The following is a 12474-nucleotide window of genomic DNA, read 5'->3' as shown; positions in this document are numbered from 1 at the left end:
AGGAAGATATACTTGTGGCCTAACCTTGGGGTGACTCCCAGCCAGACATACTTTTTGCCTAGCCTTGGAGTGATTCCCAGCAAGACTTACTTGTTGCCTAACCTTGGAGTAACTCTCAGCAAGACACACTTATTGCCTAACCTTGGGCTGACTGCCAGCAAGACATTTTGCCTAGCATTGGGGTGACTGCCAGCAAGACATACTTTTTGCCTAACCTTGGAATGACTGCCAGCAAGACATACTTGTTGCCTAACCTTGGAATGACTGCCAGCAAGATATACTTTTTGCCTAACCCTGGAGTGACTGACAGCAACACATCCTTTTTGCCTAACCTTAGGGTGACTGCCAGCAAGACATACTTTTTGCCTAAGCTTGGGGTGACTCCCAGCAAGACATACTTTTTTGCCTAACTTGGAGTGACTGCCAGCAAGACATACTTGTGGCCTAACCTGGGAGTGACTCCCAGCAAGACATACTTTTTTGCCTAACCTTTGGGGTGATTGCCAGCAAGACATACTTGTCACCTAACCTTGGGGTGACTGCCAGCAAGACATACCTGCGATCAGGAATTACTTTGATCTATTACAGGTGACATGAAAACGTGCAGCATACAAGTCCACTCCTCTAATTCTTATACCCAGTCACATGTACAATACAAGTTAATCTGTTGAAGGGTAACATATCACAATAATAATAATAATGATAATAATAATACTAATAATAATAAAGACTTTATTTAGAGAAGGTAACTCAGTTAGTTACAGAACTAATTTACCTTGAGGCCTTCTATCTGTAAAGTACAAAATATACAGTATATACAACAAGATGTGAAGAATCAGGCTTGACACTAAATAATTAAATAATTTTAAAATTCAAATTATCAAGCCTGGAACAAATGTGCAGGCATCAGTGAAGACATAAACATATATAAAACATAAAATATCATCCTGCATTGAAAAATTCAACTATGAAAAAGATGCAAAATTACAGAAAAGAAGGTGGTCTTTTTTGTACTAGAACTGTTCTATTTTCAATAACAATCTATATCCATTATTATGAAAAGTTTACAACTGAATAAACATTTTGATTCCTTCTTCCAACTTCCTTAGTCATAAATGGTCTTCAGAGAATGCTAGAATGTATATAGGTCTAACATAGATGGTCTTCCAAGCAAGGTAGAATGTATATAGGTCTAACATAGATGGTCTTCCAAGCAAGGTAGAATGTATAGAGGTCTAACATAGATGGTCTTCCAAGCAAGGTAGAATGTATAGAGGTCTAACATAGATGAATCAATGTGAATCATAAGCACAAATGCTTAGCCCCAGTTAGGTAGAATGTATAGAGGTCTAACATAGATGGTCTTCCAAGCAAGGTAGAATGTATAGAGGTCTAACATAGATGGTCTTCCAAGCAAGGTAGAATGTATAGAGGTCTAACATAGATGAATCAATGTGAATCATAAGCACAAATGCTTAGCCCCAGTTAATAAAGTATAAACTGTAGATCACAGTGACATTCTTTAGTTTTACGGACACTGCAATAACATGGATGAATCCAAGTATTATGTTTGATGACTGGATTGATTTGATTTCTGAGGTTTAATGCCATTTTCAGCACATGATAGGCCATAAATGGTGGCTTGAATTATTGATAGAGCCAGACAAGAAACATGGGTCCAATGGAATCATGAGTGGAGCATACACAGCACCAAAGGAATGAACTTTTAACATTAAATTTTAAGAAAGTCAATCAGCATGAAATAAGGTCATTGTGACTTCTTTTTTGCAAACTGGATATAGAGCTTAATGCTCACTAAGTTTCATGATGTTATAGCATGCCAAATTCTACTGTGGTCATGTGCTAAATGCAAAACCTCAACCAAAGCCAAACAATGATGAATTATGTCACAAAGTCCCTTTTACCAAAGCCAATCAAGGATGAAATATGTCACACAGTCTCTTCTAACTATATCAATCAAGGATGAAATACGTCACAGTCTCTTATACCAAAGCCAAGCAAGGATGAAATATGTCACAGAGTCTCTTATACCAAAGCCAAGCAAGGATGAAATATGTCACAAAGAGTCTCATACCAAAGCCAAGCAAGGATGAAATATGTCACAAAGTCTCTTATACCAAAGCCAAGCAATGATGAAATATGTTACAAAGAGTCTCTTATACCAAAGCCAAGCAAGGATGAAATATGTCACAGTCTCTTATACCAAAGCCAAGCAAGGATGAAATATGTCACAGAGTCTCTTTTACCAAGGCCAAGCAAGGATGAAATATGTCACAGAGTCTCTTATACCAAAGCCAAGCAAGGATGAAGTATGTCACAAAGGGTCTCTTATACCAAAGCCAAGCAAGGATGAAATATGTCACACAGTCTCTTCTAACTATACCAATCAAGGATGAAATACATCACAGTCTCTTATACCAAAGCCAAGCAAGGATGAAATATGTCACAAAGAGTCTCTTATATGAAAGCCAAGCAAGGATGAAATATGTCACAGAGTCTCTTTTACCAAGGCCAAGCAAGGATGAAATATGTCACAGAGTCTCTTATACCAAAGCCAAGCAAGGATCAAGTATGTCACAAAGGGTCTCTTATACCAAAGCCAAGCAAGGATGAAATATGTCACACAGTCTCTTCTAACTATACCAATCAAGGATGAAATACATCACAGTCTCTTATACCAAAGCCAAGCAAGGATGAAATATGTCACAAAGAGTCTCTTATATGAAAGCCAAGCAAGGATGAAATATGTCACAAAGTCTCTTATACCAAAGCCAATCAAGGATGAAATATATCACAGTCTCTTATACCAAAGCCAAGCAAGGATGAAATATGTCACAGAGTCTCTTATACCAAAGCCAATCAAGGATGAAATATGTCACACAGTCTCTTCTAACTATACCAATCAAGGATGAAATACGTCACAGTCTCTTATACCAAAGCCAAGCAAGGATGAAATATGTCACAAAGAGTCTCTTATACCAAAGCCAAGCAAGGATGAAATATGTCACAAAGTCTCTTATACCAAAGCCAATCAAGGATGAAATATGTCATACAGTCTCTTCTAACTATACCAATCAAGGATGAAATACGTCACAGTCTCTTATACCAAAGCCAAGCAAGGATGAAATATGTCACAAAGAGTCTCTTATACCAAAGCCAAGCAAGGATGAAATATGTCACAAAGTCTCTTATACCAAAGCCAAGCAAGGATGAAATATGTCACAAAGAGTCTCTTATACGAAAGCCAAGCAACTATGAAATATGTCACAAAGTCTCTTATACCAAAGCCAATCAAGGATGAAATATATCACAGAGTCTCTTATACCAAAGCCAAGCAAGGATGAAATATGTCACAGAGTCTCTTATACCAAAGCCAAGCAAGGATGAAATATGTCACAAAGAGTCTCTTATACCAAAGCCAAGCAAGGATGAAATATGTCACAAGTCTCTTATACCAAAGCCAAGCAAGGATGAAATATGTCACAGAGTCTCTTTTACCAAAGCCAAGCAAGGATGAAATATGTCACAGAGTCTCTTATACCAAAGCCAAGCAAGGATGAAATATGTCACAAAGAGTCTCTTATACCAAAGCCAAGCAAGGATGAAATATGTCACAAAGAGTCTCTTATACCAAAGCCAAGCAAGGATGAAATATGTCACAAAGTCTCTTATACCAAAGCCAAGCAAGGATGAAATATGTTACAAAGAGTCTCTTATACCAAAGCCAAGCAAGGATGAAATATGTCACAGTCTCTTATACCAAAGCCAAGCAAGGATGAAATATGTCACATAGTCTCTTTTACCAAGGCCAAGCAAGGATGAAATATGTCACAGAGTCTCTTATACCAAAGCCAAGCAAGGATCAAGTATGTCACAAAGGGTCTCTTATACCAAAGCCAAGCAAGGATGAAATATGTCACACAGTCTCTTCTAACTATACCAATCAAGGATGAAATACATCACAGTCTCTTATACCAAAGCCAAGCAAGGATGAAATATGTCACAAAGAGTCTCTTATATGAAAGCCAAGCAAGGATGAAATATGTCACAAAGTCTCTTATACCAAAGCCAATCAAGGATGAAATATATCACAGTCTCTTATACCAAAGCCAAGCAAGGATGAAATATGTCACAGAGTCTCTTATACCAAAGCCAATCAAGGATGAAATATGTCACACAGTCTCTTCTAACTATACCAATCAAGGATGAAATACGTCACAGTCTCTTATACCAAAGCCAAGCAAGGATGAAACATGTCACAAAGAGTCTCTTATACCAAAGCCAAGCATGGATGAAATATGTCACAAAGTCTCTTATACCAAAGCCAAGCAAGGATGAAATATGTCACAAAGAGTCTCTTATACGAAAGCCAAGCAACTATGAAATATGTCACAAAGTCTCTTATACCAAAGCCAATCAAGGATGAAATATATCACAGAGTCTCTTATACCAAAGCCAAGCAAGGATGAAATATGTCACAGAGTCTCTTATACCAAAGCCAAGCAAGGATGAAATATGTCACAAAGAGTCTCTTATACCAAAGCCAAGCAAGGATGAAATATGTCACAAGTCTCTTATACCAAAGCCAAGCAAGGATGAAATATGTCATAGAGTCTCTTTTACCAAAGCCAAGCAAGGATGAAATATGTCACAGAGTCTCTTATACCAAAGCCAAGCAAGGATGAAATATGTCACAAAGAGTCTCTTATACCAAAGCCAAGCAAGGATGAAATATGTCACAAAGTCTCTTATACCAAAGCCAAGCAAGGATGAAATATGTCACAGTCTCTTTTACCAAAGCCAAGCAAGGATGAAATATGTCACAGTCTCTTATACCAAAGCCAAGCAAGGATGAAATATGTCACAAAGGGTCTCTTATACCAAAGCCAAGCAAGGATGAAATATGTCACAGAGTCTCTTATACCAAAGCCAAGCAAGGATGAAATAGGTCACAAAGGGTCTCTTTTACCAAAGCCAAGCAAGGACAAAATATGTCACAAAGTCTCTTTTACCAAAGCCAATTAAGGATGAAATATGTCACAAAGTCCCTTTTACCAAAGCCAATCAAGGATGAAATATGTCACAGAGTCTCTTTTACCAAAGCCAAGCAAGGATGAAATATGTCACAGGGTCTCTTATACCAAAGCCAAGCAAGGATGAAATATGTCACAAAGAGTCTCTTATACCAAAGCCAAGCAAGGACGAAATATATCACAAAGTCTCTTATACCAAAGCCAATCAAGGATGAAATATGTCATAAAGAGTCTCTTATATCAAAGCCAAGCAAGGATGAAATATGTCACAAAGTCTCTTATACCAAAGCCAAGCAAGGATGAAATATGTCACAAAGTCTCTTATACCAAAGCCAAGCAAGGATGAAATATGTCACAAAGTCTCTTATACCAAATCCAAGCACGGATGAAATATGTCACAAAGTCTTTTATACCAAAGCCAAGCAAGGATGAAATATGTCACAGTCTCTTATACCAAAGCCAATCAAGGATGAAATATGTCACAAAGAGTCTCTTATAGATACTTATCATAAATAAATTTCATGTTTACAGCATGAACAATTCTGAAAAATGAACAATAAATACTAGATTTAAGCAAAATCAGTGAAGCATTAACTATGGTCAATATTGACATACCATTTAAGTGGAGAATATTTCTTTACCTGTCTTTCTTTATCTTTTCTGTCACACATCATTGTGAGTCTTAGTTGTCATAAGACCCAGAGAATGCAAAATCCTGTGATTTTCTTATCTGGTCTGATTGTATTATGCACATACCAGGTCACTTTTATTTTCAAAACTGTACCGCTTTGTTGATATTTTGTCATTTTAAATTGAAACCACCAATAGATATATTGATACTGTTATGTATATTTAATTATAGCATTTGCTAGTTTATGTTTTTTCTCCATCATTATTGACTGCTCTGGTGGATTAGTGGTTCGAGCGTCTGCCTCAGATGTGGGATGTCATGCATTCGAACCCTTGCAGAGTCATACCAAAGACTTATAAAAATGGTACTAGCAGCTGCCTCACTTGGCGATCAGCATTAAGAGGTTAGTGTCAGTACTGACTGACCTGGTGTCAGGATGTGACTAGATGGGACATGATGCTACATGTCTGTGGCATGATACCCCAGTACTAGACATCACTATACATTGCCACACTGCAGACACTGTAGCAATATGACTGAAAATTTTTAAAGCTGCATTAAAAAAATCCAAATCATACACACACATTTTTACTTGTATTTTGGGCTCAGCCTTGTCCAAAAGCAAGTTCACTATTTTCCTGACTAGAAACCAAGAATTTGTTTAAATTTTAGTAAAAGAATAATGCATAGTTAATATTTCCCTTTGAATGTGGGTTAAATATTAGGATCATTATCTTGGTCTAAGTCAAGGATATTATGTTTACTAGTTTACCATGTTCCTTATGATATTTTTAGTAACAGATTTCATCTTCTTGAAATACAAAGAATCTTCATTGGAAAATACCATAAGTCATAGTATTATTTCCAAAAAAATGCTAATTGTGACCTAGGTCAAATAGAGGGCTTTATAATCTTGTTTATCTAGATATTATTCATTTGTGCTGTAAGATGTTGAAACAGAATCATTTGTATTGTTGGGTACAGTATTTGATTTGGATTAATTTATTTATTCAAATTATTTTTCACAGGAAATACAAAGTACTCATAAATAATATTCTTAGACACAAACATTCATTTGGAATTATAGTGGATTCAGACACGAACATCTTGGAGTGTGTTACTGTGATTAAATGGAAGACTTTTAGCACATCATCACACTTCAGGTCACAGTACATTAGCATATTTAAGACTACAGGCATATCAACACCTTCAGCATTGATCTGCAATCTAAAAAGAACTTTATTCATTAGGACTGGTGATAGAACATTTTGGACTATTTTAGGATATAATTCATAATACTGAACATTCTTTTTAAATACTCACTTTGTATTGTAGGGAAATAAATTATTCATTGAATTGTATGAAACTTGTTGATTTTCACTCTTTTTTATTACTTAGTTTAAGACCATAGAATTGTAATAATACAATTATGTACCTTTAATTATTCCCCCCCCCCAATGTTACTAATAAAAAAAGCATTTTAAACAAATTTGGCTATTCCCAAAATCAGAAGAAGCACTTTAAATGCTTTTGCCTATTCCCACCAGCTTTCAATGAATGCAAGCCATTGAAATCTATATTTATTTATAAATTCTACAATGTCAGGACATGTGACTGGTTGTACATGTAATTTAATTGGAATCATGAAGTAATAAACTTCAAACTCTTTTTTTCATCAATCAATAATCTCCCCTTTGATTGGATTTGTTATGGTACGAAAGCTTGTTAAGTTGCTTGGAACTCTTCTTCAAATAAGTTACATACATTTTTTGTTTGAAACATAATTACATACTTATAGAAATATCTCCTGTTATCTTTGACATGAGAAAATACAAATAAAGCCAAACAGTTTTGAAAATACCACTGACCTGGGGTGAGTGAAACAGTCAAAAAGTTAAATGACTCTTTTTTCCCCATATGATTAACTAATACTGATGTTTGAGCTCATTGAAATAGAACCTAGGTTAGTGAAAAGTTTCAACATAAATGTGAAAGCAATTATAAAGTTGAAGACTAGGTCTGAAACTGCAAACTTTGTCTTAGTATAGATTTATCTAAGGGACTATACATTAGATAGATTTAAAACTCAGTTTTCACTACATGCATAATATTTTCATGGTTTGGGTGCACTGCAGTATCAAACATGCATTGATTGACAGCAGATTAATTGCTAAGTGTACCAGATGGAGTAAAATGGTAAAAGAGACAAATATCTATTCCAACTCACTTGTTTCAGAGATGAGTGCTTGAAGAAATGTTTCTGGAGACATGACATAACATTGGAACTAAAACAAGACAAGACAAGACAAGACAAGATAAGACAAGACAAGACAAGAAAGAAAAGAACAATGTGTGATTAGTATTTTTAATGTAGCTTTAACAATTTTTCTATCATATCTCTACGATGTGTGCAGTGTGACATTTTATAGTGATGTCTAGCACTGAGGCATCATGCCACAGACATGTAACATGATGTCCCACCCAGTCACATTATCCTGACACCAGGTCAACCAATCCTAACACTAACCTCTTAACGATGAGCACCTAGCGAGGTAGCTGTAAGCACAATTTTGTAAGTCTTTGGCATGACTCGGTCGGGGTTCGAACACACGACCTCCTGCTTCCGGAGCAGCTCAAGACAAGACAAGAAAAGACAAGACAAAAAAGACAAGACATTAGACAAGATTATAGTCAGAATGATTAAAACAATTCAACATAATTCGTACTTTACTGACAGGGGCCCCAAGTGTCTGAGTGGTCTAAAGCGATCTCCATTATGGATCACTGCCATCTCACCGCTGATTGCAGTGGTTCAAGTCTCGGATCCAGCCAATGTGGGTATTGTGTGAAAGCTTGCCAGTAGCTTCTCGACGGGTTGGTGGTTCTTTCCGGGGTTTTCCCGGGTTCTTCCTCCACCATTAATACTGGCCGCCATGTATAGGCTATCGTGTGCTGAAATATGGCATTAAACCCCACAACAACAACAACAACTTTACTGACATGACATTAAAAACAATAAAGACATTAAATTAACAAGCTATGCAAGGCATACATAACACAACATAATAAAAAAAATACAGTGGGACAAATCACATAGTATATAATTTAAAATATAAGCAAACACAGTATTTTTAAAAGGCAGAAATTAAAAGTGAATTTAATGTTGATGTAAATTTTGAAGAAAAAAGGTTTGGACCTGAAATATGCTTTACCAAAAAAATATTAAAGTCTAGGTGGCCTAAATTAAAGATCAAATTTTCAAAGCTTTTCTGTTCTTTACAATACAATCTTTACATACTTTCTTTTTAAACATGTTACATGTACATTTAGGATTATTACATTCCTGAATGTACATGTAGTCCTATAATGTAAGATAATATAGTAGCAGCACTAAAACATAAATAACATGTGATACGTCTTAAATCGTAGGACTATCTTGAATGCAGATCAAATAATGGGTAACAAATTTGTTTAAAGCACAAGAGTGTGCACAATATCTGTGCCATAGTTACCATACGTCCTTTCAACAAGTTCAATCCCAGGTGTATACTAAACAGCAAATGTCACGACTATCCTCAAAAAATGGGAAAGATTGCAACTATCAACCTATCTCCCTCACATGCATCTGCTGCAAAATTAATGAACACGTCATAGTCAGCAAGTTTATTAAAATAGACAAAACAAAATAAGTGGATACGATATCTGCCTGCAAATCCGACATTAATTCTTGTTTTTGTAAAATTCCAATTACAAATAACAGCAAAGGAACCAGGAAGTGAAATCACCGCTACAACTGCCGACAACACTTCCGTTTCAGTAGAGGGAGATTTTCTCAAGTAAAAGACAGCTTTTAGGAAATGACATTCAAATATTATCTTGCATTTTAATTTAAGTATGTGATTAAACCGTAAATGACCTACTTTTTCATATTTATTTAAATATACCATTGAAAACACGTGAAATCCCCATTAGTACAAATACTGACATATCACAAAAACAGCCTGATCATTTCATTTCAATCTTGATTCATTTCTAACCCTGGTCATCCAGCCTTATTTTGGCGAAAACCCAAATAAAACGCGAGCGATTGCCACAAATATTGGTGAGCTTGTTGGCAGTGTTATGGCTATCAAAGGTATGTTAAATTCATCAAGTTTAAAGTAAAAGGTTGGTTTTCTTTCACGCTAATATTTGGGTGGCACGATTTACCCAAATACAGCCAAATACTGCCCAAATATACCAAATTACTGTCCAAATACACCCGAATACTGCCCAGATACACTCAAATACTGTCCTGATACAAGCACGTGATACATTTAAAACTAAAGAGTTTTTTTTTAATTAAAAAAAATTAATTGCAAAGTTAGGCGATGGGTTAAAATGAAATATGTTAATATTACAAAAAGCTATTATAAATTCTTTGTACGAAACTTAATGAACATGCCATTTCCAGTTACCATTTGCTCTAAAATTATTGGCAGAGTACGGAACAGCATGTATGTCTCTAATTTGCATAAATAATTATATATCCACATATCCTCCAAATGGCATACGAAAAAGTGGGCAGGAAAAAGGTGACGGAAGTGGTCAGTAGGATGGCTGATGATGGCAGTTTCAAGACTCCGAAATCAGGCCGCCGACTTCAGGATAAAATATACGGAGAACACAAAAAGAAAATAGCTCAGAGGGTGCCAGGAAACAATATTGCGGACGAGATATTGACAATAATCGGAGAGCTACAGGACAACCTTTTCATCCAGGGAGTTACAATGACTAAAGGAAAACAACTCATTATAATTTTATAAACTGAAGATCAGATATTAGACTTGAAGAAAAACTGTTTAGAGGAAGAATGCATCAGCAGAGCATTTAATCTTGACAACGTGTTTGTAACGACAGTGTGTTATAACAAAAAAAGTGTGATTAGCAGAAAATCTAACCAGCATCCCAATTTTTCTAGGACCTCATTGTCTTCACTGGGATGGTGAGCAGTTGACTTTATCATCATTTCTTTTCACATATTAGAGAGAAACGCCACTCAGAAAATTTGACATTTGAAATGGATGATGAGAAAGCAATAAGAAATTCTATTACAAACAATTTCCTCAAAGCAAATTATCTGCTGTGTACAAAACATCTAAAAGATAACATTAGGCATTTTCTTCAAACAACTGGTTCTAATGATATATAGAGAGAGTTAGAGAGAGAGAGAGAGAGAGAGAAGATTACAAATATAATCTTCAGTGACTACAAAGACGGCTTAGTTTTTAGTAAAGACAACCTCGAGTTTCAGAGTGAGAAGACAACCTTTCTGTATATTTTGATAGCTATCCGAGATTTAAAACGTTTATGAAACACATTTCAAAGGTAAACTGTTAAAACATGTTTACCAACCATTAAAAGCAAATATAATTTCTAAGCTATGGACCAATAACAATGCAGAGTCCTTGAACAATCGTTTAAAACAAGCCACTCAGAGGAAACAGCTCCAACTCTCATAACTTGTAGACAGATTGTCTTCTGTTAAATACAAATCATAGACCTACGTATTGTAGTGTGTGGCATTGGCAACTACATGCCTTTTGATCGCTCTCTTTCATTTCTTTATGACAAACAAACCTGACACTCAAGAAGTGTAACGGAGAATGGAAAGAAATTTCAAGACATTTCTTGCTGTTCCTATCGCCACAGCAGCTGCATCGAGCCATGTCCATTCATCAGATGGAATATATAAGTGCAAGTGACCGAAAGAAACTGCCGGTAGAAAACCGGGCCAGCGGAAAAGACCAAGGGCTGAACGAATAACACATAAATAACCGATAGTTCATAACCATCTTCTAACATGTACATGTGCCTAATTAATTAATGCATTGTTAAATAAATATGATAAGGTTGTAACTGATTTTATTACTAGCTGTGTGACAAATAGATCTGTATTTGGGAAATATTTGTTATTTTTAATATATTTCATTCCTTTAATAAAAGATAAGACATAACGTTTTTTAATCCTAATTTCAGCTTTACATTTGACAAAGTACATGAATGCAATCGCAGTAGTAAATGGGGGCACCCTAGCGTCAAAGGGAATTAGCATTACAAGACCCCTTGGGCAACTCTAGCGTCAAGGGAAAATTAACATGGAGAAAAATCGTGGGTCAGATTAGCGTCAAGGGAAATTAACATGGAGAAAAATCGTGGGTCACTCTAGCGACAAGGGGAATTTAACATGGAACTATAGTGTGGGTCTGTCTAGCGACAAGGGGAAATTAACATGGGAATAGAGTTTGGGTCTGTCTAGGGACAAGGGGAATTGAACATATGGAAATTGAACATGGTGGGTCTGTATAGCGTCAAGGGGAATTGAACATGGTGGGATTGTCTAGGGACAATGATGGTAGAGGGTCAAACACAAAAATGACGAAATTGTCCCAGAATTTAAAGGAAAATAAACATATCCCCGAAAATTAAGTTACAATGGTTTAGACTAAAATGGATAAAATTAGTAACTACTTACAATATCAACTTCTGTGACGATCGTGAATAAATACCTATGTATCTATAATCAGCTGAAATTCCTATGAAATCCCACTATCTATTTATAGCTCCAACTTGTGGGTTTTTTCCTTTGGAAAATCCCACTATCTTTTTATAGCCTCAGCTTGAGTGACGTTCCTGTTTATGAATTCTAGTATATATGTATAGCTACAAAATGTGGAAATCCCCAAGTCGATATTTATAGTCTCAAAATTTCCACCGTCAGTAACGTCACTGTATTGAACACTAGGGGAT

At 35.8% G+C, this 12474-nt stretch overlaps 1 protein-coding gene across 3 annotated transcripts in view; it reads right to left on the bottom strand.

The window, feature by feature from the left end:
- LOC149773304 (synaptogenesis protein syg-2-like) overlaps positions 1-11427 on the bottom strand; it is a 73246-nt gene extending 61819 nt beyond the window's left edge. Inside the window, exon 1 of one of the 3 annotated variants that reach the window (XM_089946534.1) lies at positions 11305-11427. The gene's annotated coding sequence lies outside the window, so the exon portion shown is untranslated. Of the gene's footprint in view, positions 1-9197; positions 9461-11304 lie in introns of those variants that run through there. The other 2 variants (XM_089946535.1, XM_089946533.1) reach the window with 2 other exon arrangements.
- Positions 11428-12474: the final 1047 nt, after the last annotated feature.

The sequence above is a fragment of the Sinohyriopsis cumingii genome, unplaced genomic scaffold (assembly GCF_028554795.1).
Source record: "Sinohyriopsis cumingii isolate HCF-2022 unplaced genomic scaffold, ASM2855479v2 utg000695l, whole genome shotgun sequence".
Taxonomy (NCBI): domain Eukaryota; kingdom Metazoa; phylum Mollusca; class Bivalvia; order Unionida; family Unionidae; genus Sinohyriopsis; species Sinohyriopsis cumingii.
This window is presented reverse-complemented; position numbering and strand designations above follow the sequence as displayed.